Source organism: Leucoraja erinacea, chromosome 1, assembly GCF_028641065.1.
Source record: "Leucoraja erinacea ecotype New England chromosome 1, Leri_hhj_1, whole genome shotgun sequence".
Taxonomy (NCBI): Eukaryota; Metazoa; Chordata; class Chondrichthyes; order Rajiformes; family Rajidae; genus Leucoraja; species Leucoraja erinaceus.
Genome location: NC_073377.1, coordinates 95,690,390 through 95,707,938, shown reverse-complemented (window position 1 = coordinate 95,707,938; position 17,549 = coordinate 95,690,390). Strand labels below are relative to the sequence as shown.

The 17,549-nt window shown below is 42.9% G+C and overlaps 1 protein-coding gene across 6 annotated transcripts in view; it reads left to right on the top strand.

Annotated features, from left to right (window-relative positions):
* The window catches only part of shroom3 (shroom family member 3), a 426,943-nt gene that overhangs the window by 314,408 nt on the left and 94,986 nt on the right, over positions 1–17,549 (top strand). The window lies entirely within an intron of this gene.

Genomic DNA, 17,549 nt, shown 5'->3' with positions numbered 1-17,549 from the left:
ATGCTCCTATTTATTAATATTCATTTTCCTTTAACAAAGATACTACCATAACTAAAACACCCTGTGATTAGATTGGATGGATGTGGGTTTCAAACGTTTTACAATCAATCTATTCACTACTGTATAATTAATGTGTCAACTGATCAAATTTACATGTTATTATATTTGTTAACTGTGATAATTAAGAGATTTTTTCATCCATAACATAAACGGTTTCAGCAGTTCAGAAGGGGGGGATGAAAGCTCATCGATGAGTCAGATATAAAATCCAGTCGCACTGAAACAGTTCTCTTGAGCACGGTGCGGACACTTGGCCGGTATCTTGGGCTGAGAAGCCTGGGAGACGTTATCCTCTCCAGCTCGCCCACACTCCAGCTACTCCATGTAAGTGATGACGGGAGATGTGAGCAGTAAACCTTGTTAGTCATTTTTCTTCATGTCATTTTATGAAGATTTAAATGTGGCCAGAGTTGCCACCGGAAACAGGATTTCATTCGTCGTGTAGAAACAAGGAACAGCGGATGCTGGTTTACACAAAAGGACAGTACAGGCTCGAAGGGCCGAATGGCTTAATTCTATGCCGATTTTCAATGTTTCTATGACACAACGTGCTGGAGTAACTCAGCGGCTCTGAAGAAAGCCCAGCAGTCTGAATAAATGTCCCGACACGGAACTTCACCTATCCATGTTCTCCAGAGATGCTGCTTCATCCGCTGAGCTACTCCAGCACTTTGTGTACTTTCTCTTTCACCTTAATCAGTGCTTGCCCACTCAAATCCCTCTCCTCTTCCCACATCAGAAGCCCTATTTCCCCTCGCACAGCCAAACAGCCAACTCCTATAATAAAAATGAGAGTTGACAGCAGGATGAAGAAGATGAACCCTGACATCCGGCATGCATGAACGCAATGGTGTTCAGATTTCCCCAGATACACACAAAGACTTCCTTCCAGCAATCATTCCCAATAGATCTGATCAACTAAAGACACAGAGTGCTGGAGTAACTCAGTGGGTCAGGCAGCATCCCTGAAGAACATGAATAGGTGTAATTTCATATATGGACCCTTCTTCAGACTCTGAAGAAGGGTCCCGGCCCGAAATGTCACCAATGGTCTCCGGCGATGCTGCCTGAGTTACCCCACACTCTGTGTCTTTATTTTGTAAACCTGCAACTGCAGTTCTTTGTTTGTACAGATCTAATCAACCATCAGAGATACATTTCATGAACCAAAGAATCTTTCTTGGGACCGTCTTCGGAAAATGGATGCAAGGCAGCCTAAATGCAGTAGGTGTTCAGTATAGTAATTACAATGTTTAACTACACTCATCCTTTCCAATCCTGCAAAGGTTGTGACGCTGTTAAAAGCCACTTTCTGTATTCGTTTGTGATTTCCCGGGAAAGGCGACGATGCTCCTGGAATTTGAGTGGTATTTCGTAATGGTCAGCAATGTTGGCCTATTTTGCAGCCAAGCCAAATGTTGTAGATCCAGTGGCGACAGATGCCAAGGGAAACTGTTGTACTGTATCACCACCTGCCACTTTGGCCAGAGGGAGGGAATCAAATCATGTTTTTAATTAACATTAAGAAGACAGACGTGTGTTTTGAAGGAGGACATTTTGCTCCAGTAGGGATGGAGTGGCAGAGGAATTTTTAATCATTTCCCCATCAGTCGGTAGCGTGCCAATTGATTCTTTAATGGCCTTATTGTGCTTAACTAGCAATGTCAGTGCTGGTGAACAAAATATGTTTTGGACAGATTAGCAATTTGTACATGGTCAAATACCAGCGGAGCTCGCTTCGACAATGCACAAAGGCAACAATGTATCTTTTCCCCACAAGAACTAATTTGTTGCCTTACTGACTAAATTTTAAACTATCTAAAATGGCCTGAATGTTTAAGATTTATATCTTCAAATTTCCATCTTTGTTGAAAGCACCTTGGGTCCCGGATTACTTTCTTCCCCATTTCAAGCATGGAATGCCAGGCTGGAGCAGGGGCAAAGTGCTTCCTCTCACATCCCAATGCACTGTAGAAGGGAACTTGCTTTCACACAAAGGCTGGTGGGTGTATGGAACAAGCTGCCAGAGGAGATAGTTGGGGCTGGGACTATCCCAACGTTTAACAGTTAGACAGGTACATGGATAGGACAGGTTTGGAGGGACATGGGCCAAAAGTGGGAAGGTGGGACTAGTGTAGTAGAGACATGTTGGCCGATGTGGACAAGGGGCGAAAGGGCCTGTTTCCACACTCTATGACTCTCCCGGATACAGCATCGCCTCCTTGGGCCGAAGAGCCCTTTCGAAGCTATATCTCTCCAGGACAATTATAAGTTTCCTACCTATTGCCTTGATTGAAATGGGTAAACCCTCAAAGGATCAAGCTTGGTATAGGGTGATTTCAAGAAAGGTCACTGGGTCATAGGTCTTCACGCACGGAGCCGCAAAATCCAACTGGGGTACAAACGTCACTTCCAGTACACGTTATTGATGCTAGAAACGCGAACTTTCAAACCTGTTAAAAACCGCGAAAACGGTTAGTTTTTGCGCTATAAATAACCGTGCCAGTCGGGGTGACCGTGAAGCACAGTTATCCTACTTTAGAGTTCCAAAGATTAAGAAAAATGAAGGTAAAGAGAAGAGAGAGCTGAAGGGAAAATAACAGCGGAAGGTGTTGGCCGTGCAGATATAAAGATCGAAAATATCGGGAATTATCGCGTTTGCTCACTGCATTTCATCAAAACTGGCATTATTGATGCTGGAGAAACTCAGCAGGTGAGGCAGCATCTGTGGAGCGAAGGAATAGGTGGCGTTTCGGGTTGAGACCCTTCTTCTGACTGATGTGGGGGTGGTGGGGGCGGGAAGAAGAAAGGATGAGGTGGAGACAGTGGGAGAGCTGGGAAGGGGAAAGAGGGAGAAAGCAAGGACTACCTGAAATTGGAGAAGTCAATGTTCATACCGCTGGGTTGTAAACTACCCATGCGAAATATGAGGTGCTGCTCCTCCAATTTGCGGTGGGAATCACTCTGGCCATGGAAGAGGCCCAGGACAGAAAGGTCGGATTCAGAATGGAAGGGGGAGTTGAAGTGCTGAGCCACTGGGAGATCAGGTTGGTTATTGCGAACTGAGCGAAGGTGTTGGACGAAGTGATCGCCAAGCCTGCGCTTTGGTCTCATCGATGTAGAGCAGTTGACATCTAGAGCAGCGGATGCAATAGATGTGGTTGGAGGTTTCTATGTTCATTGGAGGTGATCCTTGCTGGGCAGAATTAATTGCCCATCCTGATTGCCCCGGACTAAGGAGACAGTTTAGAGTCATCCACATTGGTAGATCTGAAGTCACAAGCAGGCCGAATAACCAAGGATATCACATTTCCTGAAGGACATGATTAGGACCAGACGAGATTTTATAACAATCAAACAATGTATGGCTACGATTAACAGTACCAGCATTTATTTTATAACTCCTGATCTAATTACTTATTTGAATTCAAATTCTCCAGTTAGATTCAATTGAGAGATTCAAATTCAGGTATTTGGATCAATGGTCCAGAATTCTGGCTACTAGTCCAATAGATTAGCCACCTGGCAATGCTACTACCCACATTGGGCTAATTGTGTTAGATTGAACTGTTGAGGGGTATCGAAGATTAGTTGACCTCATGATTGCTCACCATCTTCACTGCCTTTTCGACCTCCTCCTCCATCTTCCCTTCTCGTGCCATTCTAAAAATATATGTGTTCAAATATGTCTATGATTATCTCTCCCACTGCTTCCACAAAGATATGCCCGTCTATTTTCGCTGTGAAAAACATTAGGATTCTTTTCAACATTAAAGGTGCTATTAAAACTCATGATATTTGTTATATTTATGGTCGTTACAAAGTTAGTATGACATGAAACCCGTTTTTAATAATGGTAATTTTAAGCTGTAATCAGTTATTGCCTCGCCCATCCTTTGTAGTTGGCTTTTAAGGTGCAGAGCGAGAATATTATGTTGGTTATCTGTTTGCTTTCATCATCCGCACTGAGGTTATCCATCTCGTTTAGATGCCAGTAATCTCATTTTCATCTCTGTGGTGTTTAGTTTCACAGGGTGTGGATGGCAATTGCTGGAAGTTTGAAGCATTTATGTTGATTGTGGATGAATTTTCTCAGGAACAGTTGATATCAGAAATGCTCGGAGCAAACAAATCAAGCTCTTTTCTAAGTTGCGACGAACAAGACAGGGAGGCATTGTTACTGAATTTGGACGTTTGTCAGGATTTTTCTTTGTGAATGTAAATTGGCTGAGAGAAGCACTGTAAAGCATATCATACTGTTCACTCCTGCCGCAATCTGTGAAGTCGAGATGGTCACGGGAACAGAGAATAATTGCAGATTTGTATTGTTAACTGGAAACTTGCTGTAGGTTGAAAGCTGAACTTTTCTCTAGGTTTGTGTTATTTGTGGTAGACGCCAAGTTTCCTGTACCCTTGATGAAGCTGTAAGTGTCACTGTTGAGCCTTCCCAACACAGTTAATGCCTGTTGTTCCTTCTTGGTATAAAACCAACCTCTTTGAGAGGATGTGCTTCAATCTTTTTTAATGAATGTGGAAAGATGGAAAATCAATGCATTTCGTTGTCTCTGTACTGTACACTGACAATGACAATTAAAATTGAATCTGAATCTGAATCAAGAGTACAGTGGCCTCAATTAATAGCAGCCTCGCTTCACTCTTTAAATCTCAGCAGTAAAATGTGTGAAATGAATTCATTTAGATTAGTTTCTGAGAAATAGGAAACTATGCACTGATGTTGCTTCATTAATTTCTATCTGATTTACTGTGATAGAACTCTTTGTTCTAGTATCTGTCGGCAACAATGACAAGTGAATAGTGCAGCAATAAACTTGTATTTATTAATTTATGCCACTAAACCAGTTTTCCTAGAAACATGTACAATGCATTAAATACATAAGAATAAATTAATTTGGATTAGAAATTTAAAATGAGGGTTTATTTTATTTATTTTTAATTTCTCAGGAGTTCACTGACTCTCATTGGATTGCATTTCCATAAGTGTTGTATGGCAAACCTTTTCACTGTGGATGGCCTGCATCATGGTCCAGTATGTTTATACTTTGGGAACCAACTAATGCTTAGCAGGACAAAGCCACTAAAAGTAATTAAAATCATGTAGATACAAGAAACCGCAGATGCTAGTTACAGATGCTACCAAAAAAACACAAAGTGCTGTAGGCTGTAGGAACTCAGTGAGTCAGGCAGCATCTCTGCATAACGTGGATATGCGATGTTTCGGGACAGGGCCATTCTTCAGAAGAAGGATCCTTACCTGAAATGACCGCCTCTCCGTGTTCTCTGGAGATGCCGCCTGACCTGCTGAGTTAGTGCAGCACTTTATGAGTTAATTTGAAACACTGTTGGCTCGGGCCATTGAGTTTGCTTTGCAAGACCGAGCTGTTGCCCTGGTTGAGAGCAACAAACAGACGTTCACATGGAGTCGGTCTACGTTGTTCACATTATCTCAGTTGCAATAATTTCACTCAATTAGGTTTTAGGTTGGATAGATTATTTTCTCTTGTCGTTTTGAAAATCCAGGAAAGCCACTGTTTGGTTAAAATTATTGAACAAGTCACAGGCTGGACTCTTTTTCTGGTGAAGGAGATTTGAAATTTTCAAAATTATTAAGGGAATTGGTAGGCAGACAAAAGTGCTGGAGAAACTCAGCGGGTGCGGCAGCATCTATGGAGCGAAGGAAATAGGCAACGTTTCGGGCCAAAACCCTTCTTCAGACTGGTAGGGTGGGTTTGGAGGAAATATATCTACCTCTGGGAGATTTAAACAAAAAACATAAATATAAGAGAGCTCTTTCCAGTTTTGAAGATTTAGGAGAAATCTCCTTCCACAGAGAAGTGGTGAGATTGGATCGTAGTGCAGGTGATCATTGGATTGCAGGAATGGAAAGAGAAGGATGCGAGAAGGAAAGACTGAAGGAGGCACATGGGCTGTGTAAACACTGAAAAAGACAATCTGGACACGTGGCTTGACGGTTTTGTGAAATCTGGCTGAAGTGTGCTAGCAGATTACAGAGAGCTTTCTGTTCTGAATCTTAATTCCCATGTTTTGCCCATCACCCAAATGCAACTGAGCTCTTACCCACCAGATTCAACCTGATTGGTGAACTTAGTCTATAATAAGAGATAATTTAACCTACATAGCAACAACAGACGTTGCATGTAACCAATCAATTCGAATCAGCAGATTTAAAAAAACAAGTTTTATAGGGACTGTGGAGAATGAGTATAAAGAATGTTGATTCCGCTGAAAGGCATTTTAATTTTATTTATTGCACTCAAGTATTTAGAATCTCTGATCTACATAAATCATAAAGAATACACTTTTTCACAGTGTATCGAATTACTTTGTGTCAGTATAATAATCAGCACTTCACTTTAATGGACCGAATAACCTTTATACATATTTCTTAAATCACTTTGTGTCAGATTTTAAATACTTCCTTTTGGATTTAATTTCCTCCCTACCATTGTCACTGTTGTTACCTTGCTTGATGTTCTATATCAATGAACCTAATAGAGGATAAGTTTGAAAGTCAGACCCCGTTTCTGGCAGTCTGTATAAACTGAGGACTGCAGTAGTGCTATTCTGTTTAGGTCAGGATCATTTCCATCTTTGCTAATTTTATTTCTATATCCCGAAGGTAAGTCTGAGTTAACAAGAGTCAGTAGGCAAATCAAAATTGCAAATCCTGTACCCATGTTCAAAAGAAGATGGAAGGATAAACCTAATATCCACAGGCCAGTGAGTCTAAACTTTAATGCTGTGGAAGTTGACACAACAAAAGTCCAGGACTGAATGTAATACTCATTTGGACAAATACAGATTAATAAAAAAGAGTTTGCAGAGAGTACATTGTATGTGGGTAATGCGATTTAATTTTTTGATGAGATACTTGGGACAAACAATTTATTGACTGTTATTTGTTGACATTCCAAAGCCTTTTCATGAGTTGCTACATACAAGGTGGGTGAATGGTGGGAAATTGGCTTAATAATAAGAAACAATGATGACATTCATTTTTCAAAGTTCACCAACATAAATAGTGGTGTCCCCTGGTGGTCAGTTTTAGAATTGCTCCTTTTCTTGGTATGTATTAACAACTTGAAGATAAAGCACAACCTGGAAGTATAGTGGACATGAAGAAGTCTGGTGACACAAGTCAAAACAACTTAGATTGGCAGGATGGGTGGTCACGATGTACATAAAGTTTAACACAGTGCAGAGCAAAGTGATATATTTAGGTAGGAAGAACAAAGAAGAAAGATGCTGGAATCTTGAGAGAAACAATAATTGAGAGTAACTCAATGCGTCAGGCTGCATGTGTGGCAGAAATCAGTGGGTTCAAAGGTCCAAAGGTCAGTTTATTGTCATGTGTACAAAGGGTTGCTAAATAAGGGACAAAAGGTCAAAATAAGGGACAAATTCCCGATGGCAATTCGTTGACCGACTCGGCCGTGGCTGGGTGAATGATGAGTTGGCCAGGGTGCTGGACTGCACACAAAGCCCAGCCGGTGGGCCAGCTGAGGAGTTTTGGCCCGCGCGATGTCGCGCACAAAGTCCGGCACTCCATCCATCTCATGAACCGATGATCGGCTATGAGAAGGTGGTGTCGGCGGTAAGCGAAGGCCAGAAGGTTGGACAGCTGGACACCATGAGCTGCACTACTTCACGATGGGTGAGGCGGGGCCGGACGCGGCGCTCTGACCCAACATTCCCCTCAACCCGAGTAGTAGCAGTCAAATGCGGGACAAGGCTCGGTGTTGGGACCGCAGCTATTTACAATATACCTCAATGATTTAGATGAAGGGATTCAAAGTAACATTAGCAAATTTGTAGATGACACAAAGCTGGGTGGCAGTGTGAACCGTAAGGAGGATGCTATGAGAATGCAGGGTGACTTGGACAGGTTGGGTGAGTGGGCAGATGCATGGCAGATGCAGTTTAATGTGGATAAATGTCAGGTTATCCACTTTGGTAGCAAAAACAGGAAGGCAGATTGTTATCTAAATGGTGTCAAGTTGAGAAAAGGGGAAGTACAACGGGATCTGGGGGTCCTTGTTCATCAGTCAATGAAAGTAAGCATGCAGGTACAGCAGGCAGTGAAGAAAGCGAATGGCATGTTGGCTTTCATAACAAGAGGAGTTGAGTATAGCAGCAAAAAGGTCCTTCTGCAGTTGTACAGGGCCCTAGTGAGACAACACCTGGAGTATTGTGTGCAGTTTTGGTCCCCTAATTTGAGGAAGGACATTCTTGCAATCGAGGGAGTGCAGCATAGGTTTACAATGTTATTTCCCGGGGTGGTGGGACTGTCATATGCTGAGAGAATGGAGCGACTGGGCGTATACTTTGGAATTTAGAAGGATGAGGGGGGTCTTATTGAAATATATAAGATTATTAAGTGTTTGATGTTTCCGCTAGAGGCAGGAAACATGTTCCCGATGTTGGGGGAGTCCAGAATCAGGGGCCACAGTTTAAAAATAAGGGGTAAGCCATTTAGAACGGAGATGAGGAAGCACATTTTCCACACAGAGTTGTGAGTCTGTGGAATTCTCTGCCTCAGTGGAGGCCGGTTCTCTAGATACATTCAAGAGAGAGCTAGATTGGGCTCTTAAAGATAGCAGAGTCAGGGGATATGGGGAGAAGGCAGGAACAGGGTACTGATTGTGGATGATCAGCCATGATCACATTGAATGGCGGTGCTGGCTCGAAGGGCCGAATGGCCTACTCCTGCACTAATTGTCTAAGGGCGGTCCCGTATGGGACAAACCAATTTAGCCCAATATAAGGGATGTCCCAGCTAATACAGGACAGTTGGCAACCCTATGTGTACTAATTAAGGTACAGTGAAAATCGCATCGTTGCATGAGGCAGCCCTAATGCAATTGTCGATGTAGCAGAGAAATACATCCCTTTTCCCTCCCCTCACACATATATCCCTCCATCTGACTTTACATTTCACACCTCCTGTTTTATCTGACACAGTTGCTTTGCTTTGTCACTTACTCCAATCACCTATCTGCACAATCACACACCCCCCCCCCCCCCCCCCCCCCCACCCCCCGCCACCTCACCTACATCTACCTATCACTTGTCAAGCTTTGATCCACCTCTGTTTCAGCTTTCTCCCCCTTACTACAATCAGTCTAAAGAAGGGTCCCAACCCACAACTTTGACTGTTCATTTCATAGAAACATAGAAAATAGGTGCAGCAGTAGGCCATTCGGCCCTTCGAGCCAACTCCGCCATTCAATATGTTCATGGCTGATCATCAAAAATCAATACCCCATTCCTGCTTTCTCCCCATATCCCTTGATTTCGTTAGCCCTAAGAGCTAAATCTAACTTGAAAACATCCAGTGAATAGGCCTCCACTGCTAGCCTGTCCAATCCCTTAAGACTTTTATATGTTTCTCCATGTTTCCTCCATTGATAAAGTTACTTCATAAAGTCATATGAGCATTATTAGACCACTAGGCCGAACAAGTCTATTCTGACATTCAATCATGGCTGATCTCAGGGTTGCCAACATTGGGGGGGGGGGGGGGGGGGGGGGTGGAGCTTTGGTACAGAGCACAACGGAGTACCAATTGGTACAGAGCTTTTGCATTTTTCAGTTTGAAATTGTGCAATCTGGTGCATACTGTAGCAAGTCTTTTAACTTATACTTGAATGCAATATTTATGCTTTAAATTGGATTAGTTATGAATAAGGTTAGGCTAAATTACATTCCTAAGTACATTCCACAGTAGAGCCAGGCTCTGATCATAGTATATTCATGTGTGGAAATCAGATTATAATCAAACACTTGGCCCATGTTGACCATCTGGATCTCACTGCACACCTGGTACTACTCCTGACCCTGCATACCTTCTCTCATTCTTGACCCTGAGTCCAGCCTTATACCTGGCCCCCTATTCTACCCTGATCATAGCTGCTTACCTGCTAAGGTTCCCAGCCCTGAACACTCCCATTGTCCCAGCTTTGACTGCACACCTAGTACTATTCCAGACCTTGACTCTGGATGCACACTTGGCCTTGCTCCTAGCCCCTCTGCACTGACAATATATCTGGCCCACACATAAAGCCCCATATCTGACCCCCTGGACTTAACTGGATGGATTTAAGAGAGCATTAGATAGAGTTAGAATAGTTGAGTGGCAAATGACAATAGTGCTACCTTCACAATATTTAACTGAAATAAATAATGGGTCAACGGGGCTGTATGTTGTGACAGACAGCCTAACACCTTGCATGGCATTTTAATATTAAACCTATCCCATCCCCCTGGATAATCCGGATTAATAAATTAAGGTTTTGTCACCTAATTACAAATCAGGATAATTACAAATCAATAACATTAGCCAACTCCGAAACACGAAGCGCTGAGCGTTGGGATCAGACATCACGGACAGCTGGCCTCAGTTCCCCGCTCACATCTGGCAGTGCTCTCCGTCTGAACCAGGGGCCGTGGAGCGTTTTTGAAAGTGGGGAGGCTGAGTGATCACTGATCACAGACCTTGGGGGTACCAGGTGAGGGAGTGGAGCAAACGAGTGGGGAGAGGGTACGGAAGGGGGGTTCCCCCCTCCCAGGGGAGGGACCTTTTGAAATTTGATGTATTAAAATCATGTTTTAGTGCACTGTAGAAGTATGATTTCAAACTTTTTTGTATGAAGTATTTTTAAGAGGTAACCTTTTAAGGGGTAACTTTTTCAAAACAAAGGGTGGTGGGTGTATGGAACAAGCTGCCAGAGGAGGTAGTTGAGGCAGGGACTATCCCAATATTTAACAAACAGTTAGACTGATACATGGATAGGACAGGTTTGGAGGGATGTGGGCCAAAAGCAGGTGGCGTAGCTGGGACATGTTGGCGGGTGTGGGCAAGTTGCGCTGAAGGGCCTGTTTTCACACTGAATCACTATGACTACATTATACCTCCACCATGCATGAATGCTTCAAAATCAAGTGGTCGAGTTTTATTGCCATATACTCAAGCATAGAAACATAGAAAATAGGTGTAGGAATAGGCCATTCGGCCCTTTGAGCCAGCACTGGCATTCAATATGATCATGGCTGTTCATCTAAAATCAGTACCTCTTTCCTGTTTTTTCCCCATATCCCTTGATTTTGCTATCCCCAAGAGCTAAATGTAACTCTCTCTTGAAAACATCCAGTGAATTGGCCTCCACTGCCTTCTCTGGCAGAGAATTCCACAGATTCACAACTCTCTGGGTGAAGAAAGTTTTTCCTCATCTCAGTCCTAACTGGCCTACCCTTTATTTTTAAACTGTGACCCCTGATTCTGAACTCCCCCAACATCGGGAACATTTTCCGTGCAGTTACAGTAAGTGAAAATCTAGCAGGCAAGCAGGATGCTTTTTCCAACCACCCCCATTTGAAGTCCACTATCTTCCACTGTTTCTACCCAGTGCTTGGTACTTACTTCCAGCAGCCACTGGTTGTCCTTCAGGATGCACCGAGCCACAGCCTGATCCATGCCGGTCACCTGGGCGAATTCGGCACAGAGACTCTCACGGCAGCGGCGCAACACTTCCGACGCCTCCGATGGCCCGGGACTCTTGCACTGAGGCTGCTCTATAGCCGGAGCTGCAGCGAGCGACTCGCCAGCCCGGCAAACACTCGTCAGCCCGGCAAACACTCGCCAGCCCCGGCTCCCCGTCCGTATCTGTCCCTTCCGCTGCTTCTGCTTCCATCACTCCCTCAACCCCGGCTCTCCAACACCCGCGGCCCAAGCAGTTGATATGAGTTTTGAAATTCTTGTTGATCACAGAATTTCTCACGACAGAGCGTGAGAAATTTGTGATCAGCGTGAGAATTTGGCAAAATGCGTGAGTCTCAGGCTCAATGCGTGAGAGTTGGCAGGCCTGTGATCTATCCTTCCTTTTCATCCTCCCATTCTGCTGCTGCTGCTTCTACCCATAATCCAGTCAAAGAGGACTCCCTTGAACTTCTACAGGTGTACAGTAGAGAGCATATTGACTGGTTGCATCATGGCCTGGTTCGGCAACTTGAACATCCAGGAGCGGAAAAGACTGCAAAAGGTTGTGAAGACTGCCCAGTCCATCACTGGCGCTGACTTCCCCACCATCGAAGAGACTTATCAGAGTTGGTGTCCCAAAAAGGCAGCTAGCATCATCAGAGACCCACACCATCCTGGCCACACACTCATTTCACCCCTGCCACCAGGAAGAAGGTACAGGAGCCTGAAAAATGTAACATCCAGGTTCAGGAACAGCTACTTCCTTACAGCCATCAGGCTATTAAACAACACAACCTCAAATAAGCTCTGAACGACAATAGACTCATTATTATTATTATTATTATTGCACTATTATTGTTTTGTTTTTTTGAGTATGTATGTGTATGTATGCAAGTAAGAATTCCAGTGTTCTGTCTGGGACATATGACAATAAAACACACTTGACCCTTACTAATCAAGAATCTGTCAAATTCCGCTTTAAAAATACCCAATGTTTTTGTGCATAATGTGAAGGGTATAAAACCAGGACAGAGAGTTTTGGGGAGTCAACAACTGGATTACCACACACAGTTTAATTTCAGATTGATTGATTGAATGGAATTTCCAATCTGGAGATTAGGATGAGAGGCAACCTTACTGAAACAGGAATCTGGACAGAGTCGATGCTGCCCAGTGGAACTAATTGAGTGTAATTAGTATGCAGGAAATGTTTGCTCTAGAGGGGACACGAATGTTGGTAAGCTTAGTGTTCAGATAGTTTTGGAGATTTTTTTCAGAGCCAGCATTGTTAGTGTCTCTGGAGCAAATCTCTGGATGTGGAGAGGGTGTTTCCACTAGGGGGAGTCTAGGACTAGACTCAGAATTAAAGGACGTTCTTTTAGGTAGGAGATGAGGATGAATTTCTTTAGTCAGAGGGTGGTGAATCTGTGGAGTTATTTACCACATGGAGGCCAAGTTAATGGATAATTTTAAGGCAGAGATAGATATATTCTTGATTAGTACGGGTGTCAAGGGTTATGGAGAAAAGGCCGGAGAATGGGGTTGGGAGTGAGCGATAAATCAGCCATGATTAAATGGTGGAGTAGACATTGATGGGCCGAATGGCCTAATTCTGCTCCTGTCACTTATGACAAGGAACTGCAGATGCTGGGATCTTTAATAAAACACAAAGTGCTGGAATGGTCTTGGGGTCAAAGTCCATAGCTCCCTGCAAGTGGCAACAGGCATATGGTATGTTTGCTTTCAAAGATCAGGACATTGAGTATAAGAGTCAAGAAGTTATGACGCAGCTTTACAGGATTTTGGTTAGGCCGTATTTGGAGTATTGTATGCAGTTCTGTTTGCCCCATTACAGGAAGGATATGGAGGCTTTGGAAAGAGTGCAGAGAAGGTTTACCAGAATGATGCACGGATTAAAGGATATTAGCTACGGGAGAGATTGGACAGACTTAGATTATTTTCTTTGGAACACTGGAGGTTGCAGGAAGACCTGACAGAACTACATAAATTGATGAGAGGCATACATAGATAGTCAGAATTTTCTTCCCAAGATGGAAAAATCAAATACTAGAGGACATAATTTTGAGGTGAGAGGAACAAAATGTTTACATAGAGGGTGGTGAGGGCCTGGAATGCACTGCCTGGTGGTTGAGGTAGATACGATAGTGGCATTTAAGAGATTTTTGGATCGGCACATAGATATGGAGGGATATGGGTTATATCCAGGTAGATAAGAGATGGTCTTGGCATCATGTTTGACATAGAGAGGGTTGAAGGGCCTTCAAGAAGCCTTGATCGTCAAGCATCCTTTTCTTTAGCCAGCCAGTGGCTATGTTACTGCAGTGAAGGTGATGGTGAATTTTATCATCGATGGACAGCTTCACTGAAAGGTGGCTCCAGAAATATAGAAACTGTCCATGTTTATGCAGTGAGCTTGGCAGAGTGTAGTGTTGTATAGATGAGCCAGGCTGATAATGAGCATGGAATTGATGATAAGATAATCTGCTTGAGGAATACTATTGGCTAGAACACCAAGTTATGCCCCCCTCGAATACAATCAGTCTGATGAAAAGTGGCAACCAAAATGTCCCCTAATCCCCTATCCATGTTCTCCAGAGATGCTGTCTGACCTATTGAGTTGTTCCGGCTGAGTTATCTCCACTAGTCTACTTATCTTCACTTGTGCTGGTCCTACATCCACCTGAGGACGAATATGTAATTTGATATGTAGACTTTGGTGTAAACTTCCTTCAATAATCTAGCAATCCCTCAGCACCATGCAGGAATGTCTACCCACACGTTTGTGCACAAGTATGTGGAATGGAATGCGTGTTCACAATATTCAGCCGTGGGCGACAGTGCCACAGCTGACATAAACACTGAGCATGAGTAGCAGAGGCACAACACCAACAGTGGTGGTTAAGGTATTTCATGTACCCACTGGTATATCAAATTTTGCTTGGGGGTTACCAGTCAAACACTGGATGATTTGGATCCCTTGATCTCTTTTTTGCGTGGGATAATGTCATACCTCCAGGTGTTTTCTTTCAACAACAAATGCCCCTGACAAGTAAATGAGTTGAGATGAGTAAGATTGCATCTTATTACATATATCCAGATTGGCCCAATGAAACAATGGGCTTTTTACCTTCAACCACAAAAGTTGTACCAATGGTGCCAAGAATACAAATGATCATGAACTAGTAAAGAAGCTGTGTTTATATAACTTCTTCCATAGCTGCCTCAAAAGAGCTTTGAATTAATTATCTAGTGGTGCAAACACTGCTGTTCTTTAAGTATCTACAGCTTTGAATACTGGATGTATAAATGAATATTGATGCAACATTCCACGCATGATTAAGAATCTTGTTCATTATATCTGTATATAGACACTTGGTTCAGAATGTGGACTTACAAGTTATGCTTGTGGGTGACAATTTTAAAAGGAGTCATTGTCATTAACAGAGTCATTGAGAAATTCTTCATTTGCATTTCAGGAAAAGCAATATTTTGAAGTTTAATAGCTAAAAATATATCTGGTTTTATAGAGTAAGTCATTGGAAGGAGAAGGCTTTTGTATATTAATTTAAAAGAACATTTTAATGGGAAAAGGAAGTACCTGACTGTTTCTTGGCTTCTTAGCCATTTTTGAGATTAGCATCTGGTATCTTTTTAGTGCATGATAAAAAGGCTTCTCTCTTGCAATTGCCGTTGTGTGATTTTAACTTTAACTTAATCTGAGAGGCACAAATCGTGAGCACTGAGGTCAGTGGTAGCATTTCCAAGGCTAGGAAACCCCTGTCCCACGGTACAAGTTCATTCCAAGAGCTCTCCCAGGTTTGCCCTGATTCGAACTCAGAGATTTACGGTAATGGCCACTGCTCGGTACTCGGGGCTCTCGTGGACATTTTTCAACATGTTGAAAAATCTTCACGAGTCTTCCCGTGCTTACCTGCCGTTAGTGAGTCTTCCCGAGTACCTGCTGTTAGCGTTACGAGCCGCTAAGAGACGACCCCGAGCTCCGACGTACCCGCTACATTCATTCTCTGTGCTTACCCTGAGTTTGATTTTTTTTAAACTCGGGAGAGCTCTTGGAACGAAGTCGTACCGTGGGACAGGGCTATTAGGAGACCTAAACAGCAACCTCTGGTGACCTTGCCCGCCACCCAAGGTTTCCATGAGATCACCAGAGGTTTTGGTCACTCTTCCTAACGGTCGAAAGTGTTTTCCGCGTGGTCGAGGCTTCATCTAGGTTGCTACTATTTTTTCATCATGTTTAAAACTGGCCTCGACTAAAAATAGGTTGCTGTTTTAAAAATCGATAATTTTTTAGTCACAGGTCTAGTCAAAGCCGGTTTTCTTCATAGTCGAGGAAGATTTTCAACATATGCGTGGAAGGTGGTCGGAGGTTGCAGGTCACCTCGACCTTGATTTATTTTTTTGGGTGGCGGGCAAGGTCACCAGAGGTTGCTGTTTAAGTCTCCTAAGTGGGACAGGGGCTTAACTCAGCTGCCCGCGAAGATATAATCATGTGGGGTTGCATGTATTAATCGAAGCCCAAGTGGTTGTTTACCAAGACAATGCCAATTTTAGACGTCAGTGAAGGTAGAGAAAAGTTTCTGTTAATTTATCAAAATAAAATACTTTCAGAGCCTCAACACAATTAGCTTGGGCCAAATTCCAGATACAGGCTAATGGTATGCAGCACATTGAAAGGCAGTGCAGGTTATCTGAAGCAATAAAGTGTCATTGAATTCACACTGGAGCAAGGCCCACTGTTGAAAACTGTGTACTGAATGGAGTGAATGCAGTTGTCTAATAATGACCTGTACCAATAAAAAAGCTAATGCTGTTTAGGTTGTTATTGCAAATGAGTAATAGAACAGTTTGGAAAGAAAAGTGATACTTAGCTGGAATCAAATATCAAGCAGTCGAAACCACAGGCAGGTTGGAAGAGAAACTCTGCATGCCCTGTTCTCACATTGCCATTGTTGTTTCACAGGAATGTCTCTTTTTTGTTTGTGTTTTCACTGTGTAGGTCAAATAGTCCTTCATTAATGTGACCTGAATTAGTGTGTGGCATAACTGCCAGCTTCCAATGGATGTAAGGAAATGGCTATTAAAAAAAATATTCTCTTGGTACATCTGGAATGTTTGCTATTCTACGTTTAATTCTGTAGCCATCTAGAAATGTTTTGGGGTATTTTATTGTAGATGATTATTCACCTGACCTTCTTAGCTTTCTATCGTGATGGCACTTCAATACGTTTGCTAGTTTCAACAAAATCCTTCATGTTGTTCTTGCTGACTAGACTTGGTCTCCTCAATTTTCTCGTATAGCAGATGACTTTTTTTTGCTGAGTTTTGTATCAACAACGTGGCTTTTGCAGTACAATGAGCTGAGGCAAAAAATGGTTGTTTACATGATGAGGTAATTTTTACCTGCTTAAATTAAGATAAACTTTTTTTCCCCGTCAACCACCTAATTTCACCAGGATGTTACAAGGACTCAAGGGCTTAAATTATAAGGAGAGGCTGAATAGGCTGTGACTTTTTCCCCTGGAACATAGGAGATTGAGGGGGTGACAGACATATGCAAAATCATGAGAGGCATGGATAATGTGAATGGTCACAGTCTTTTTCCCAGGGTAGAGGAGTCAAGAATTCAAGGGCATAGGTTTAAGGTGAGAAGAGAAGAATTTAAATGAGTCCTGAGGGGCAATTTCTTCACACAGAGGGTGATGCATATAAGGAGCGAGCTGCCAGAATAAGCTATAGGGATGGGTACAAATGCAATGTTTAAAAGACATTTAGACAGGTATAGGAAAAGTTTAGGGAGATATGAGCCAAAAGCAGGCAAATCAGCCCAGCAGTTCTAAAACCTGATTGATATGGATGAATTGGGGCAAATGGCCTGTATCCATTGTGTATGACTTTAAAGTGAGTGCTCTCTTGGCAAAAACATGATGTGGAA